This window comes from Lutjanus erythropterus, chromosome 14, assembly GCF_056507025.1.
Source record: "Lutjanus erythropterus isolate fLutEry1 chromosome 14, fLutEry1.hap2, whole genome shotgun sequence".
NCBI classification, from domain to species: Eukaryota; Metazoa; Chordata; class Actinopteri; order Lutjaniformes; family Lutjanidae; genus Lutjanus; species Lutjanus erythropterus.
In genome coordinates, this window is record NC_139330.1 from 20539177 (window position 1) to 20558767 (window position 19591).

General features: G+C 38.7%; 1 protein-coding gene across 1 annotated transcript in view; it reads right to left on the reverse strand.

Moving 5' to 3' along the window:
- LOC146315515 (receptor-type tyrosine-protein phosphatase epsilon-like) overlaps positions 1-18236 on the reverse strand; it is a 35195-nt gene extending 16959 nt beyond the window's left edge. The window contains exons 1-2 of the mRNA XM_084735177.1: positions 18206-18236; positions 7018-7270 (exon numbers count right to left, since the gene is read on the reverse strand). The gene's annotated coding sequence lies outside the window, so the exon portion shown is untranslated. The remainder of the gene's footprint in view (positions 1-7017; positions 7271-18205) is intronic.
- Between the last annotated feature and the right edge of the window lie 1355 nt (positions 18237-19591).

The following is a 19591-nucleotide window of genomic DNA, read 5'->3' on the forward strand; positions in this document are numbered from 1 at the left end:
TATTTAATGTGTTCACAGTCCACTCTGGTGTTTATTTTTCACACTAATAATCACTGGACAAATCAAATCTTCTAGAATCATGACTGTGTGCAAAATATGGCTGCATGATAAAGTAAAAAAAAGGTAACAACAAAAATTGCAATCAATCAGATATTGAAACTTCAATGTGCAGTCTCTTCATGAAGTGCAACTGCAAAAATTAACACAATTTACCCAAACCCTATGGATTCTGCACAACCTTACAAAATTGACCAAACATTGTAGCTTCCTCTGAGTTCCACCAATCATACCAGTCTTATTTATTTCATTACTTTTATTATCCTATTTCGATCTTATTTTTATTTTTCATTTCGTATCATTTTGTCACAGGTACTGAAAAGAACACAAGGTTTGGCATTGTTATTGACTTTTATCAAGGCTCTGGGCACATTTGTGTTTTATAATTTTGTTTTGACTGACTTTGAGTTCCAAAAAGATTTTGCTTCTTTGTGGGATACCCACCAGGTGCACTTCTTCATGTACAAATAAAGCATTTTTTTTTATTTTTGTAATCCTGAGCAATTTTTGGTGTGTATAGTTTTACTCTCTCAGGAACAAGTTGCCTGAATTTTACAGTCTTACTTGTCCCCATAATTTCATTGCAAAAAAAATGCCTAAAAACATGCATCACTTCTTTTTAGAAAAACTGCCATGAATCTGGCATCCTAGGCTGGAATAATCCCCCAAAAACCTATGAAGTCCTGAAGGGACTGAATATGATTCATGATCAGTAGGAATGATCTTTTTTAAAAAAAAAAAAAATTCACTGAAAAAAAAAAAAATAATCATAATGATGTGACAAACACTTTTTGTTACATCTGGTGGACAAGATGTGTAGGCCAGGAAGGGAACTGGAATATTGCACATGGCCATATCTCTGTTTTGATGTTTTAATTAATGTTGCAATCCTAGTGTAAAACACACACACAAACACACAGACACTGCCTTTTCTCACTTCACATGTATGCATGCCTGCATATATGTCCCATAGCCAAAGGCTATGTGTTGCATATGTGCCACACTCTGCCAATTCTCTCCTCCAGTGCTAACAAGCTGACAGTGTCAGCACCTGTTCCCCACTCTACCCCACTGGGCAAGTCACATCCACTCACACAGACCCATCCTACAGCTCTGTGCTGCAAGGCATGCTGTGCGTACGGGTCACTGCACAGGCCACTGCGTATCTGTCATCTCCTGGCAGCTACAATATATACAGCATATAGCTAGGAAATGAAAGAATAGAGAGGAAATGGAAAAATATGTCAACTGTCACTTTGAATGATAACACTTGGATATGCATTGAATGTTTAGCATGTTGAATGTTGAATGTTTTCCTGTGCAGCTGAAGAAAAAAACGAAGAACCAATAAACATAAAAATATAACAGAAGTGAGACCTGTCTGTCTGCTCCGTCTGTATTGCAATGTGGCTGTTTGACCAACAGAGGGAATTGATAACACAATTTATAGTAAAGGTGTGCTAAGCAGAAGAAGCAGCAGTAGACATCTTATTGCATGGTAATGACACTGTATTATAAGCATTACCAGTGTGGCCACTTATTAGTTTACTTATAGAGGCTGAAAGCACTCACAGTTGTGCACAAAAGAGTAGAGTCTTATTTCCTAAATAAACTATACAAGATATTTCACTTCTTTTTCAGACTAGAGATATTTGTTTTTTTTTGATGAAAGTATTAAGTAAAAAATAAAAAGTCTACAGTGTCATTCTTTGAGGCGTCAAAAGTCAAAAGTGCTTTTATTGATTATAAGGTGTCACCTATAAGGTGTCTCTTATTAAAGACACTATAGAGGTTGCTGTCATCTGAACACACACTGCTCACGAAATTAAAATCAAACTGTGTCAGCACTGTCTACACTGCCTATTTTATGCCTAAAAAAACATATTTTAAAAGAAAATATTGTAACCAGGCAGCTACCATTTTTGCTCTGGCTGCAGAGAGTCCCAAAACTCAGATCAAACTGTGAAACTCAGCAGTGCTGATCAGATATGGACCAAGATTATGTTACTATATTTCTTAATTTTTGCTTAAAATGCTTTCAGAAAGATATTTTAGAGCCTCGTTTAGCTGTTATAAAAGAAATTATCTTGGCTCTGGTTTCCAATTGAGACAAAAACTGAGACAGACTGACAAACTAGACAGATTCTGTTACCACATCACCTATTTCTCATCCGAAATGTTTTCAGGAACACAATATTTTAGTGTACTGTTACCTGTAATATGAGAAAGTTATTCACCACCACCACCATGTTGAAAACGAGGAAGACAGAGAGGGACTTGCATGCGTGGACATGCACACACGGCTGTCCCAGATAAATAGAGAAGCTTGTATAACAACAGCGCACACACACACACACACACACACAGGGAGAGTGACTTCACTCTCTGCTCAGGACACTAGAACTCTACCATATCTGTACATAACAAATTGCTGACATCTAGTGAAGCTGAAAGTTGCATACTGCACCTTCAAAACATCAATTTTGGTCATTTATTTATTTATTTTTTCATTACCTTTAAAACTTGTCATAGCTCATTATGACACATTATTCATTTTGGCTCACGCCACTTACTACACACTATTTTTATATCTTAATTAGTATCGTCTGACCTTCATATGAAAGGGGGTTTGCTTGAGAGACACATTTTAAACAAGGAAAGAAATGCTCCGGTATAATTGGCCTCACCATCCCCACCAGCTATTGCATCATTCTTTCCAGATCCCTGCTTTTTCCGTCTGTTTAATGAAATACTAACAACAATGTGATGACTTCAACCTCCAGCACCTGCCCGCCATAAATGTTCCCAGGGAATTAAATTATACTGCATCACTTGAGCTGGGAGTGCAGAAGCAAATCATCTCATCCATGCATGACGCAACGCTAACATTCACAATGCATCACATGCTGGTTGAACCTGGAGGGTAATGCTAATATTTTGTGCACGAATATGCATTATTCAACATCGATCCACTTTGCTTTTGTGCTTGTGAACAGAGACGAGATGAAGATCACAGATGTACATTAAATGTGAGACATCTATGGAAACTTGAAAAATCCTCGGTGCAAAAAAAAAAAAAAAGCAGTGATGTATACTGTATATCTCTCAAATCCCAAGACTCACAGAGTGAGTGAAATGAATCTGTTCTGCTTCACTTCAACATCACCCTCACCTTGGCTCTTGCATGAAAACCAGAAAACGAGGCTCAAAGAAAACAGACATCAGAAATAGAAACACAGAAATGTCTCTTTTCCTTGTGCCAGACCTGCAGTCAATTCACTCAACTCTATCATTAATTCACACCAAACTGTGCAGGGGAAGGTGGTGTATTATCAATTTCCAACCAGAAATATATAAAGGTGACTAACCCAAGGAAAGTTGAGAGGTGCTCCTAATGCTTTTCTTACAGATTTAACCTCAAAGATGTGACCAGAGGAAAGATTTTCTATAACCCAAAAAATCTATTATATTAAAGTCCAGGACTGAACGTCCATGTTTTTTTGAGACTAGCCAAGTCTGAAAGCAGTTCAAAGAGGAATATGTCTTTTTTTACTGGCTACACCTGCAGCGCATGTACAGCGTAGGGCAAAACAGCACAGTGTTTTGTTTCTGAACACAGCACTGTGTGGATTCAACTTTTTCACAGTTTGTGCAATACAGGTAAGTTAACATCTACATACTGGAGTTCACGTCAGGGATAAAGTTACTAAGCAACTGCCAGCTGGCACTGGCAAAATACATGCCGACAGGGTGATCACCAGGGAGTTAACACTGGGTCAGTAAACTCTGATCTCCCATATTTTCTCTTTTATTTACTATAGTAATTTCCATGCCATTTAGTCTGCTATTCCAGTCTCTCTCTCTCTCATAGCTGTTATCAGAGGATGCAGATGTCAGGAATCAATAAGCTAAATAACAATAGAAACTCTCAAAAACAAACTGCCAATAACATCCTGCGGGCTTTTCCAGTAGTTTGATAAACATTTTATGAGACATTTCTGTATAAAAGCATTGTGCAAACCTAAAAAATAGAAATAATAAATTGGCCTATTTTTATGTTTGTAGAGTAGATCTCTGTGGCAGATACACACCACTTATGCACAGCTGTCCCTCCATACCTTATGTGTTCAATGTAGCCAGCCTATTAATATAATGTAAATGTTATCAGAACATCTGTAAAGCAGAGTGATACATGTAGTTAACAGTCCCAGTGCTGTTATACTCTATATCAGCACTCATGGAATGTTTCCTGTCCAATCAAATTACTTGTGTAATCTCCCATGTGACCTGACGCAGGTTTGTGCATTATGCCGTTATATATAAACCCCCTGGTCTGATGGAGGACAGGGTGTCAATGCTGTAACTTACGTCATTGCTTTCTGCTAACGTCTGAGTTTCTATTAGACAGACTAGAACACAGAGGGAGTTGCCTTTTAAACACTGAGGAAATGTTATTATGCAGATTTTAAAGACTTAAAACATTATCATATGACTCCATGCTGACCTCTGGGCATTAATTAGACACCTCATATAAATAATGAATAATATACATACATGCAATATGTGCAAGCTTCTCATTTCTCAAATGCATGCCATAATGTTAAGTATATGGCAGCTTTAAATCAGTTTTAGAGCTCTTAAATATCTTATTAGATCATAATAGATCCACCGCAGTAACTTAAATGTGATTTTATCTCTACTGACCTGCTCAAACCTGTAAGGTGTATTATTCATAAGAGAGATATTAAATCTACTTTCATGGTTGAAATCTATAAAGGTTGGTGTGTGTGTGTGTCCTTTTGGTATATCATGAAGATAATGAACTGTATTCTGCGATGAACACATTCGACTATAACTGCTTTTCTAGTCACTTTTCTTCGCAGATGAATTTGGAATTTGGGTATTTCATTGATGGTCTCTAAAGATTTGAGGAGATCTATGAGAACTCACACTTTACTGTCGTCATGTGAGCACTGGGTTCACACAGTGCGCATTAAAATTGTACAGCTCTCATACATGGTCTTTATTCCTCCTTCCTCTGTGGTTTCTGTCTTGCTGCCGTGTTTCCACTTCATGTTCTTTTAATGTGCCGTCATAGTGCGCTGGTTTGATACAACACAATAAACTGCAGCCTCGTGTTTGTGGGCAATCTATGTCAGCTTCACAGCAATGAGTAGCTTGCTCAGCAATCTCTCTTTACATCTTTTAAAAATCAAGTGCAACCCTAAACCCCTACCTGATTAAATCTGCTTTTATGTACACAGTCTGCCCGTCATGTATATCTGCGGATCCTACTTAGGGTTATGGATGCATACAGCCTATCCCAGCATGCACTGGGCAGGAGGCTGGGTGTAGCTCGCACAGCTCTCTAGTCTATCAAAATGGATTTTATAATGTTCAGTTATGAGTTAATGAAGCGTTGATATAAAACCACATGTAGCCACGAGCAAAGCCAACATTATCTAATCTCTGTTAACGAACACTTGTCTGACATGAATGTGGATAAAATGATCTTCTGCACACTTTCATTTACTACACTGTTTAACATGATGCTGAGTCCACAGCCACACTGAGGCTACACTTAGGAACAGCAGTGGTTTGAACTTAAAAGCTAACATGCTCACAATGACAATGCTAACATGTCGGTAAAATGTTTACTATGTTAAGTTTTTTTTTAATTTAGCATCTTAGCATCCTAATATGTTTTAATTAACCCTAAGCACGAGGCTGGCTGTTTTTACATGGAAATGTAAAGTTGGTGCAATGACCAGCAGCAACAGATTGTTTTTATTTTCTCTCTCATGTCAAATATGGAATGAAACTCTTGCCTTAGGGTAACTCTGAGAGGACACACTATTGTAAACACAGAAAGCTTTTAAATCATGATAATATGAAGTCGGGTGATGGTATCGTCCATGGGCCCAACCCTAGTGGAGATGATATTCATTGATATTTGCCAGATATAAAACATATGATTTCTGATCTGGAACAGCAGAAACAATATTGCTAAATACATGTGACTACAAAATTCTGAACAGCAGTGAGGCATAATTAATACTGTTAAAATTATGAATTGCATTTATACTGCAGGAGAGTAATTTGCTTTACAACATAAGTGTAAGGGGGTATCTCAGACAATAAGAAAATAAATCAAATAGATAGCTGCATCCAATCACATCTCAGCTTCTTCACAGATCAATACAGCCTCAAAGACAGATCCACATTTTGTGCTTGGCACAGAATAGATGGCACGTCTTGTACACAAAAAGATAAAAGTAGTTTTCTCTTGTTTCCAGGGAGAGGAAGAACAAAGGCAAAGCAAAAAAAAAAAAAGGCAAGAAAACCAGAAACAGCCACCATTTCCATCGTCAAGTGCCAGGCAAAAGGATGGAAGGAGAGCACAAACACATGTCAGTAAAGTGTGGCAGCGGATAGAAGAGATGAGAGAGGAGAGAAGATGAGAAGAGAGGGGAGAGGAGTGAAGCTGCAGGAGATAAATGTCTAGATTCTGGGTTCACAGATAACAGCCATAATGGCAGACATCCTTAGTACACAGAGGCAGTTGAAAGGATGAAGCTGGTAAGTCACCGCTGTATCTTCAAATGCTGCTTGCTGTTTTTCACATATGAGGGAAGCAACAGGGCTGCCTCTCAAAATACATCTGTGGTACATTTTCTAAACATCACATTGCAACACCTCCTATCACAAAGACATCACAGCTAACAGCGGGAATGCTACTGTATCTTTTTCTCATCTTCGCAATTCTGTTTACATGCCTCTGATCACCGCCTGCTGCACGGTTAAGGTCAAAAGAATCAATATGGAGAAATGATTTGAAATCCTATTAGAAAGGAGACACGGCAATTATTGGATTATTTTCCATTAATGGATTGAATTTCAATTGATTCCCTAAAGCAGAATTGACTGGTTTGTGGTCAGAGGAATTAATAAGAGACTTACACTTCCAAGCAAAGCCAGTGTGATCCGGTATCAGTTGACCCGTCAGTCCATAGCAGCCACGTGGTCCTGCTTCCTTTCTTGGTTGGATTTATCTGGGTTTCCTACCCTCAGCCCTTCTCCTACTCACATCCTCTCTCAGATATTGATAACAGCTCTGGATGAAGAGATGACTGAGGTTGGTGGCGGCGCTCGAGGTCGTCCTGAGGTGTGTCACAGCTTTACACAGGAATCAAGGCACAGGGGATGATGGAACCTGGAAAATGAAAAAACTTAAATAAACTTTTTTTTTCTGCAATAATCCCTAAAATGTGGCTATAAAAACTTTGTGACAAAGCTTTGTAGAATCAATAAAATGAAAACAAGGTAATGCTGACACTTTAACCAGTATAATTAGTATTTTAATAAATAAGTAAACTGAATAAAATATATATAAAATTTGAATTAAGGAAAGGATCAAAAAAGAGCCAGAATAATATATCTGTCAGCCTATATATCAGCCTGATATTGGCCTGAGATGGGCCTCACAAATATATCTGTATTGACATATATACACAGATATTCAGCTATTGGGTGATACTGAACAGTACTTATGTTTATTTAACTACTTACTTTACTTTCGCTTATTCTTTATTTTCTCAGTGTTCCTTTATACAATTGACTAAGTTAGACAAGTTATATGTTTAATAAAACAGTGTGTGAGGAGGTCATATTGGTGAAAAAATTGGTGCATATTTCACATAGAAAAGTCCACTTTTTTATTTAAGCTCAGAAATTCACTACATTGGCCACCGCACTGGTAATCTGTGGATTTTAACCATATAAAATTGGCATCATAACAGTCCCATATTGGTCAGGCTCAAATATACATAAAATGCTTTATTACGTGCTGTAAAAAAAGTTTTCATATCAGATCATATCTGACAGCAAATGCTGATACTGATATAGACCAATATAGCTGTATTTGTCAGTCGACATACTGGTCAAGCTCTATTAAAAATAGGTATGAAATTATTCACAACAAGGCACGATAAAATTCCTGAGGATAAATACTACCGTTTAAATTTTTAATTGTCATTAAAACTTGATTACTGTGCTTAAAAACCTCATAATAAATACTGTCCGCTATCAACCAAAGTTAACAACAGTCTCGTAGATGCAGGTGCAGCGTGGGTTTGTTTTACGTCAGTGAAAATACTGACATTGCAAAGAAAGTGATGGCTTTTAAAATCGTTGAGAGGTTTTCAATATAAAATTTGGCGAAATGACTTCAGTGTGTGTACCAGTACTTTTTGAACATTGCACTGCAATAATATTGATTATCATGATCACGTTGGTCACTATAATTGTCATATGAAATTGTCATACAGTTTCAGCTCTAATCAGAAATGTATAAAAGTTCAACGAAACCCAAAAAGCTATCCTACATATTTTACTGTTCAGCAGTAAGAGAGGCAGACTTTCTGTGACTCAATGTTTGAGGCTGACTCAAAGAAAAAAAATCCCATGAAATGCTTGAATACACAACGAAAGAGAAGTGGAACGAGTGGGAGGTTGCATCTGTGCACAGTATGTCTGAGAGAATGACTATGCACTTAATCAACTGGGTGAGTGTGAGTGGATGCACAACCACTTCTGCTGTACATACCCGATGTCGGTGTGCTCTCCTCTGCAGCAACCTCTGTTGCAACTTACAGAGGCCACTGTTGCAAAGAGAGCTACTTATCTCCAACCATGCAAAACTAATTATGCCCAAATAAGTCTTCCCAAACAGTGTTTGTGGTACACATGGGGAGTTTGCACACATTCAACGCTTGATGAATGGTGTTTACAATCAGTGTTACCCAATTAAAGTTACCACTACACACAGCCCCCAGATTTGTCTGTGAATGTAACTGAACAAGAAAACTACTGCGTCAAATATGTTGGAATTAATTCTTCAGTCTTTACACAAAGACTTGACTGTGATGTTATTCTATCGCTTTGCTTGAGTCTGAGAAAGACAGCATGCCCCCTTCAGCCCCTCACTCCTACTCTCCCAGAGTCCCACTGCCCACAGGTGTGAGACACAAAGCCATATTGTTAACACTTGGCCGCTGTGACGCAGCCGAGCAGAAAGCAGTGGAGAAGAGGTGATTTAGTCACTGGAGCCCAGCTGGACGGGCCCACTCAGTCTAAAGGAGAATGAATGAACAAGGTATGGAAAACACCTCTCTTAGACCCATACTGTAGGAGCTGCGCTCAACTTTTCCAAATGCTGCAAAGCCTTTGGCATCCGAGCATAAACACGTTTGCCATTAACAGCACCCCATCAAAAGATCCTTCATAAATGAGGCTTTAAATGCATGCTCCAGTGGTTCAGTTACACTTCCATGAAGATGGGGGAATTGCGAAAAACAGGTTACAGTTTTTCTCCACTGTTAAGAAAACGAAGGTTTTGACAATCTGTGACAAACACCAAAAACAGTCAGGGGGCAAAAACTAGTTAACATCATAGAAAAAGTATGTAATATTTTGATGCAACCTTTGCTACTAACTATAATCAGCTCATGAATTTACGCCCCCACCACAATCAATTGTACTTTAAACATTGGTGCATCTCACTCAGGCTTGATTTATAGATTTCTATTATGTTTCACTAAACTGTTTGGTATCATTTTTAACATTACATTCTTATTATTTATTGAAAACATCACGGACACAAAATAAAAATGGCAAGAAATGGACACTATCCAACTGTGTGTGGTGCTCTTGGTCCTTAAATTAGAATAAAGTGTTTTCAAGAAAATCTCAAATCTCTGTTTGAGAGACTTTGCCCACTACTCGACAGTTCAAACTAGCGGTCGACCCATATGCTTATATGGGTTTTTCAATGGCTGATGCCAATATTCAAAGAGCAGGGTGGATGATGGCCATGTAAAATTCCATCATTTCATGCACATTACAATCCAATATACATTATCTTAAACAGTAACATGTTGTTTTAGATGTTTTTTTATATATATAAATAAATAAAATAGAAAAATACATTGGGTTCTGGTGTAGATGACACTAGCCAGTGGCAGTTTTGGGTGAAATTTGCTGTCCCTTAAGATGGGAAAATGACAGAGGAAACTTAGGCAGAGGAAATTTATGCAAACTTTTACAGCAGGGTGCATGAGAGTTACAGCAAAGGGCACAAAACTAACTTCATCACCACCTTCTCAAATCTCACAAGGTGGAGTGCTAACATTGTTCTACAGCAGCCACACTGACAAGGCTTCCTGCAGACCTGCAGATGTGTCTGCAGATATTTTTTATTTATCACCTTTGTGAGTGCAGGCATCGGCCGATGGCGATTATCTCAAAATGCCAGATAATCCACCAACTGATTTATCCGTCTATCACTAGTTCAAACCGGCATTAATTCATTGGTGATCAGTAAAACTACAAACAAAATATTTTAGGCAGTGTGTTTACTGCTCCACATCTTGCCTGTTATTTACATCAGATTTTATATTTTCACTCAGATCACACCAAGTATACAAAACAGAAAGGTCCTGAGTTTTCCTTTGTATGTGTCGAGGTCCAGAAACACTGGATCTGCCATAATGTAACTCCTCACAACTGCCTGGTTAACACCCATGTCTTTAAAACTCCACACCCAAGGAAAGTTTAGCTCAGATGATGTAATTTTCTCAGACTTGACAAAGCTCCTCCAAAACCACAGAAAACATTATACAACTTTTTTTTCACAGACTGTGTAGCACTCCCCACGACTACTGGGTTGACACTGACACACAAGTATAAAGTTGATGAAATATTCCTTTAAGCTATCATGTTTCCAACATGGTAACATGTGGCTTCAATTTCTCTGATTCAAACAGCAGAATAATAACTCGTCCTGCGGTGAAATATGGGAAACTGATGAATGTACCCACGATACGAGAAGGTCAGGCTAAAAGCACACACTGAAAAAAAACATGTATGTCACTACACAGCTCATGTGACCTTTGACCTGGCCCTCAAACATTAATCTCATTACTGAATCTGTCACTCAAAGATGAATCACAGAGTAACTAGGCAGGAATGGCACTTTTATCTGGATCTGAGCACATTTCAGCTCCAAGGGGGAAACTCCCTGCTGTTATATAGTGGGTTTAAGAAAAGGTTAGTTACCAAGTAGCACAAGGACATTAATAAAAGATAAAACAGTTAATGTGCTACACTGAAGTATTAACACGCTTCGAAAGACTAGGCTAGGTTTTTTGCAATGGTGATATATTATTATTAATGTTAAAAAGCCTGAGCTAAATGATAATAGGTATAAAAAATGTATAAAAAATGCTTAGTTATTCATACTGTATTTCACTTGCCTAAAAGTCTTTTGGGAGACTTTTCTGAAGCTATCTTCATCTTTTCACAAAGGATATTGTTCTGCTTTCAGCCCTGCACACTGAGTCCAGAGAAGAAGGAGACATGCTCACGGCATACGATTACTGCAGGCACAAGCACTTCCTTTCTGTGCCACTCTGCCCATTGACTAAGAGGGGAAACATGCAGGCCATTAAAGTTTTATGGGAGTGCAGTCATCACCCAGCACTCTGTGGTTCAATCATTAATTCATACCCAAACAGACAACGCTGAGTACTGTAGCTAAGAACGACTATGAAGTAAAGTTATTTATTTTCATCACATAGTAAAGAGCTAAATAGCCTCATTGTTGTCTTTCTTGAATATTCTGTTTTTGGGTTTTTTGCTAAATATTTTAAACCAATGCAAATTTCTGGTGCTTTTCACACACACCGCATACTCAATGGATTCAATGGATCTAAAGTCAGCTATTCATGCTATTCACACGCTGCCTTCCTGACACATAAATCCAATATTGATGGCTTCTGCCCCACAGCCGCACGTGGCTTCCTGTGATGATGAATCCACAGTTTCATATAAAGGGGGTAAAGTACTGTAGGTCTTCAGAGAGCACAGATGTGCGCAGTAAGCTTCATTCATGATGCTCAATAGCCAGTGCAAGCTGAGTCTGTATTGTCAGTCAGGTTGGAAAATTTGATTTCACACTTGTACAGTGTATTCAGACCACAAAGAGTATCTGCAGGTTTGTTAATTCAATTCAATCTGTGAGGCTGCCTGCTGGGGAACTGCTTGAACAACAAGATAAAATGCTGCTTTTTAAAGAATAACATAAAGACATACTAATGTTGACAAGGCGAAACACTTCTACAGTAATCAATACTCACATACATACATAATGATGAATCTAACAATACATGTCTTCAATCTTGAAAATAGGTGTTGTTGTTGTTATTGTTGTTAGCATGTTGTTAGCCACCAACTGGTAATCACATGATGCCTTGGGTTGAGTTTGTCGACCAATCAGAGGCTATGTTCATGACTTTTACATGACTGTGTTAATCATTATCTATATAAATACATCCATGTGCTGATCTGAACACAAGATAGACAAATAATAAAATTTGTAGTGATGACTGTAATGAGTTAAAACCCGCGGTAGGTATCACATGACCACAGTATTTCGGTAATGTAGTTATCATCACAGCCCTACTACAGAATGTTAAAAATGAAGCAAAGCAACCTCAGCAATGCAGAAAAAAGAAGGATGTTGGAAAATACTAAAAGACAATCCTCACCCCAGCCACAGCCTGTCCATACTGTTGCTGTCTGGCAAGAGATGCAGAGGTATTCACTGCTGTACCGCCACACAACAAGAACAGCTTATTTCCTGAGGCTGCAAGACTCCTCAGTTTATCCTCCGCACTTCACCAAAAGTTTACTTTTATGACTTATTTTCTACTCAAGGATTGAAAGAGGGGGAGAACATCTTAGGCCCCAAAATGACTAAATCCACCCCTGGTTTCATGTAGGAACGTCCTTTTGATGGTTTCTTTCTAAAAAAAATAGAGTTCCTACATGAAACTGCTCACAACAAGGTCTGTGAATTATCTTAGCTACCGGGTCATGATTTCTGGACAGAGACACTGCTTTTGAGTTTATCAAATATATTTTTGGCACAGTGAGCACCACAAGCCAAGTGCCATCTAGTTCTATTATATTGGACAGAAGGCAGACATATCTACGGCCCATATCTCCAACTGTCTAGATGGATATATTACATTACTATGGGCCAGAGGAAAAACATTGGGCTTAAACTGTCCCTTTAAAACATTTTTTTTTTGTGTGTGTGTTTAGTAAAGATCTGCCACTTTGAGACTTCATATAACTTCCTACTCACATGAGTCCTGAGCCTTTTCTAACTGGTCTACTGAGCATGTCAGAGCCTGAGCCTCAAACACCCATGCTCTGAAATAAGTGGCTATCACGAGGGAAATAGCTGAGAAACATTATTTTTACGCCTTCATATGAGAGGATGAGTAGAGTAATCTCCAGCCTCAAGTTTGAGGACTTGGAAAATGACACTTCTGGGGCACAGAATAGGTGAAACCAGGGACAAGAGATAATAATCATTTCAATTACAGCCTCACCATTCGTTCTACTGCAGCTCAACTGTGGGTAACAAGTTTGCGGCCTGGTGTAAGTGGGTTTAAACTGTAGGAACTGTGAATCAAACGAGCATCATGACTGTTATATACTTAAATATAAGATACACAGACATAATTTTGTGGTGTCAGTCTGCTGTTCTAATTAATACGCCCAGGTTTAGGTTTCCTTGTGTCCTTCACTGCGGGTGTTTCCTGAGACAGCTCTTAGTGTTTAAATGCAGCTCTCATTAAAATGAACAGTCAGTTTCTTCCCTCTCTATCAGATGGAGTGACAACACAAGCACTTCCTCTTCTCGCAGTAAGTCTTGCCACAAGTCATGGTTTACTTATGAAACACGGACTTAGCACAGGAAGCCGCTAAGCTTCAAATAGATGCTGCAGAACTTTGAATGAAACATGATAAACAAGAGCCAGGCTTGAGTCAGAGGTTTAATGTGAGCAAGAAACTTTAAATTGGGTTGTGATGGTGCAGTGGGGAATTCAGTGTATGGATGTAGTGCCTCCTCAACAAAAATACAAATGCAACACTTGTTTTCTGAGTAAAAATAAAAGATCAAAGACTTTTCTATGCACACAAAATGTTGATTTCTCGCACATTTTGTTCACAAATTGTGTTAGTAAGGATGTCAGTAAGATAATCCATCCACCTAAAAGATGTGACTTATAGAGTTGCTTATTTAACAGCACAATTATGACACAGGTGTGTCTTGGACTGGTCACAATAAAAGGACACTCTGAAATATGTAGTTTGATTTTGAAAAGAGATATTAATTAGGCACTGAACTGTGGCTGTTTTACTAAGGGATGAAGATACCAAATGTTTTTGGAACCTTTGATTTGTGAAAGTGTTGTATGTGAAAGCAATTTGTACACATCGTTTCTTCACTATGCACTTGTAAAAAATAATTATGATTTATAAAGTAAGATCTGGGCAGGCTTAGGCACAGAAAAGATTTAGTTATGGTTAGGGAAAGATTGTGATTTGGGTTACAATGGTCAGTCTCTGGGGTTCTCTTCTAGACAGGAGGGCAACATCATGACCCACCCTACTCTGTCTCTGATTGGCTAGTGTTCTTGCTGTCCTCATTTGTTGGATTGGTTAGGTTCACTCACCAGCAGTGATCGGTTAGGGTAGCAATATCAGGGTAACACATTTAGGCAGAGTAGAGCAGTTCAGGACTTTGGCCTCTTGAGAAAAAATGTTGGTGTCTGTAGCTGTCTGTGAAATGGCCATAGCTCAGTACCTATTAAATGTCTATTTTTCTAGATCAAACCGCACATTTTAGAGAAGTGGTGCCCAACCCTGGTCCTCAGGGACCTCTGTCCTGCATGTTTTTGATGTTTCCCTGCTCCAACACACCTGATTCGAATGATCAGCTCATCATCAAGCCTCTGCAGAAGCCTGACAACAGCCTGATCATTTGAATCAGGTGTGTTGGAGCAGGGAAACATCTAAAACTTGCAGGACCAGGGTTGGGCACCACTGTTTTAGAGTGACCTGTTACTTTGACTGTTCCAAGGCACACCTGGGCAACAATCATGTTTAATCAGCATCTCTATATACCACACCTGTCAGGTGGATTGATTATCTTGATGAGGGAGAAGAGCTCATTAACATGGATTTTTAGCAAATTTGTGATCAAAATTTGAGAGAAATAAACATTCTGTTTGTTAATGAGGAACACTCATTTTCATCTAACACAGTTTTTCATAATTAAGACTGCAGAGACAATACAGGGTGCAGCCCAATCAAAAACAGCTGCAGTGTTGCATGAGGTTATGAGGTCTTCCTAATCTATTTGTTTCACTAAACATCTCACACTGGTCACTACACACATGCAGTCCTACATCTTGTTTCAGTGATTATCAGCAGAAATAGTGACAACAACAGACAAAGAGGGCAACAGTGACAAAAGGTAGACAGTTAACATCAGCCAATTACTGAAGGTAATTACCCAGGTACCTAATGAAAAATTTATAAGACTAAATTAACCTCTGATTAGCCCACAAGAAGTAATGTGCCATCCACGATAAAAAAAAGAGTGTGATCAAGATAATAAAATGTTAAAAATATAAATCAGTCTGGATAAAAGTCTTGCTTTCCCATGCTGTACAAATCTCTCTCTGGCCTAAATATTTCTGCATGAAGCACAAACACTCCAAAAACAACTTCATCTGTGAAAAAAATCTATAAAACAAATCTATAAACCTTCGTGTGCACACCAAACCACTGATGAATACGGAGAGGTGCTACAACAGTTTTAATATATGAAATTCTAGGATGGAAAGATTGACTCCAGTGTCCTCAAATAACTGCTTCTTTTTGAACTAAGGTACTGCAGTAAGGGCATTATTAGACTCACAGCGATCTATACATAAAAATTATAAAGCAGTGACACAGACGTGATATTAGTCATTAGTTATCTCCATCCCTCTTTCAGCCCAGGTGTTCAGCACCAATCTCACTGAATTAGGCTTTATGTCCATCATCTGATAGAGCTCTATGGCAACCTCTGAATTATTCCTCCAGCAGAGAAGTGGATCATGTTGACTCAACAGTGACTCATGTCTTTCTGCACAGCCTGTTGTCATATCGGTGTCCTGCATTCATGTGTCAGAGTTCACATGAAGTGCCCCTCCTTTCTTGTATAATATTCACAAGCAGCTACGCTAAACCAGTTTAAAACATCGCACCTTAGGATATTGAAAAGTCATCATCAGAAAATTAATCTTTGTATTAGCATGCGTCTAACTATAGCTCATGTATTCCCAAGGTGAAAAAGATGTGGGCTATGTAGCCTGATATTCAGACCACACACGAGGAATCTGAGGTAATTCTAAAATTAACACCAGCTTTTATTAGGCCACTTAATCAGGGAAGGAACTGAAGGTTAAGTTATTGTGAATGAGGTTATGGTGAATGAGGGACATTTATAATTCATGTATGAACACATGGCATTCCCATCAGCTTCCCATACGCATCATCTCATTGTCACATTATTATCATACGCTGATCAGTCTGTACTAACCAATTAAAAGCTAAGAAAATTAAATAGCTTTTCAATCTTCCTGTCTGTTACTTCTCTGTTCACTTGTTCCAGATTCCTCTGTAGTTGACAGTAGTGCCACAATCAAACTGGTACAAATATGAGAATCTGAGAAAATGTTTGTTTCATTTTGAGAGCAATTAGATCTCAAAATGAACTGACACGTTTAGACTAATCAATTAGTTGGCAACTATTAAATTGATGGCTTATGCTATTTGCACTCAGGATGGGCTAGACAATGTAGACATTTAAACCCTGTGTGTATGTAGCCTTGCATGGCAGAGAAACGCACCCAGGTGTCCATAGACAACAATGCTATTTGCATCCAGGATGTAAATAGCCATGTGGCTATTTAAACTTGCATGGCAGAGACAACCCATCTTTTCCTAAACTTAACCAAGTAGTTTTCATTCCTAAACCTAACCAAACCTCAACTGGAAACTGAGAATTTAAAACCTGTAGATAATAAGTAAACAGACATAAGTCATAATAAGTCAAGTAAGTTTAAATAACATGTAGTTAACAATGGCTTATAATTTCACACTAGACAAAAATTCTGCTCTCCCAGGACAGAACTCGAACCCACTCTTGCTTAACCGTGCTTAACCCATTTACCCACTTCAGTCTCTTCTTCACAGCGAATTTGTCACTATTTATAGGTAGACTAAGGGGGTAGAGTGTGTATCCTGAATCGCTCCCATTAGCCTATTCTCACCTGGATGCAAACAGACACTCAAAAAATAATCGCCAACTGTTTTGACATTCTAATAAATTGAAAAATCTATTTAATTTATTAAGAAAAATAAGTCAAAATTCTCTGACGTCAGTTTCTCTATCTTCTGGTTTATTTACACCTCTATATGACAGTAAACTGAATATCTTTGGGTTGAGGACTTCATCTGAGGCTCTGTGAAACACTGACATTTTAACCATTTTCTGTCATTTTATAGACCAAACAAATCCTTTAATAGAGAAAATAATCAACAGATAAATCACCAATGAAAATAATCGTTAGCTGCATCTCTATACATGGTATTATCCTACAAGAGCATACAAAAACACCCATAGTGTTTCAGCTACAGCATCCAGTATGACTGCTGATACAGGCCTGTCTACTACATGTGTACTACGTGTACTCACTCCCTTGCGTTTTCTGTCTAGACCAGTGATGCTGCATATGCAATGCGCCCATTCCCGGTGAAATCCGGTCGGAATTTTCATATGAAATCAATAGTTTTGTTCAGATGACTCCTCAGTCAACGTGAAAACAATCAGTGTCCAGAGAGAACATGATCACATGGAGCATGCTGGTGGTCGCAGGGCGTGTGGATTTGCTCCACTAACCCATATTTACGCTAACGTTATGGACCATGTTGTCTGTTGAGGAATGAATAGGACTTATGATGATCAGTCCCCGGGGCCTGCGCTCATTTCCCCCTGGAGATTTGTTGTTGCAAAAGCGTTTTCTGCTTTTACCGAAACGCAGTAATTATAATGGAGATGTATAATGCATCACAGCTACACCGAAGCGAGGCTGTGGAGGCAGTCGACGTTTGCACATAAATATACAGATGGATAAAACCTGCTGGTTTGTCAGTGCTGTGTGTGTGTTTTTTTTTTCCGTACCTTACCGTGGTAATAAGCGGTGACCTCGCCTGATGATGTCGGCTTGTGTCTTTTTCCCCGCACGGACCCGACGCCTCCTTCCTCTGTAACGTCCTTCAGAGAAAAACGCAAAAAAAAAAAAAAAAAAACACGCCAAGTTGTCGAATCGTCTGACCGAAAGACGCGTTTATGTCCCGCTGATGATGGTCATGTTTCCCAGCAGCGGATCTCTCCGAGGATGCCTGCCTCTCCCTGCTGCTCTCCCTGCTGCCTGAGCTGCGCGCTGTTATGGCAGCCGGAGTGGAGACTGAGACCCTCCCCCGGGCGCAGAGCAGTGGATCAGGTGGACACTCAGCATCCTTCACATTCCTGCATCACTGGACGGTAAAGGGCAGGCCTGTGCGTAAAAAAGCTCAGTTTGCTCTTGTTTTTTCTCCCTTATGAGAGTTTTTTTTACGGTTGACATTTTAGCATATGACGTTTATTCAATACATTATGAAAAAGGCTTTAAGCTTTAACATTCCAGTAGTGTCCCTCTGGGGGTTTACCCTGACCTTATCACAATCCATGCTATATTTTCATGTCGTGTTATCCTTCACTGTTAGAGGGAATATTTTTAACAATCAAAAACGGTTTTAGTATTTTTTCGGTTGTGTTTTTTTTTTCTGTCAGACAGCCAGGAGCTCTGACATAAATGAAGAGTTTAGTTTTAATTAATTAAAAGTGATTTTATTTCTGAGTGTTTGGGGTCAGTACATAACAAAATCATATAAACAAAATTTAAAGTAAAATAAGAAGTGGCCAAAGGTTTTCAGAGTTTTAGACCATAAATGTAAGTAGAGCCACCTGCTGGCAATGATGAACCTGTCATGCTGCCTTCATGTCCTCAAAACAAGTTGTAAACAGAGCGAGCAAACAGTGATATATAACAATTTTATATGTTAAAAGTTCAGAGTGCAGAATTTACAGGAATTTATTGCTAGTGTATGTCATGATTTGGGGTTTAAGTGTTTGTCTTTGCTCTTGTTTCTGCTGTTTTACTTACTTACTTTTTTGATTATAGAGTGTTTTCACTTGCCCCTGCTTAGGTTCACTGAGTATTTAGTCTTGTCTTTCCCTCCCTAGTTGTCAGTTCATCTTTTTACCTTTGTGTCAAGTATCCTAGTGTTTCCCCACATGTTCCCTCATGGTTTTTGGACTTTCTTTTGATTTCATGGACTTTGAACTTTGTGTGCACTTTTGGATTTGTTCGCCTTTGTCTCCCTTTGGGCTCCTCTATGTAAGCTTGTGTTTCTTGGCTTTGTGTTTGGGTTTTTCATTTAATCACTTTGAACTACACCAGTCTCCCTCCTCTGTGTATGTGGATCCAGTTCTCTGTTTTCCTGGTTACCTCGCTTGACATGTGTG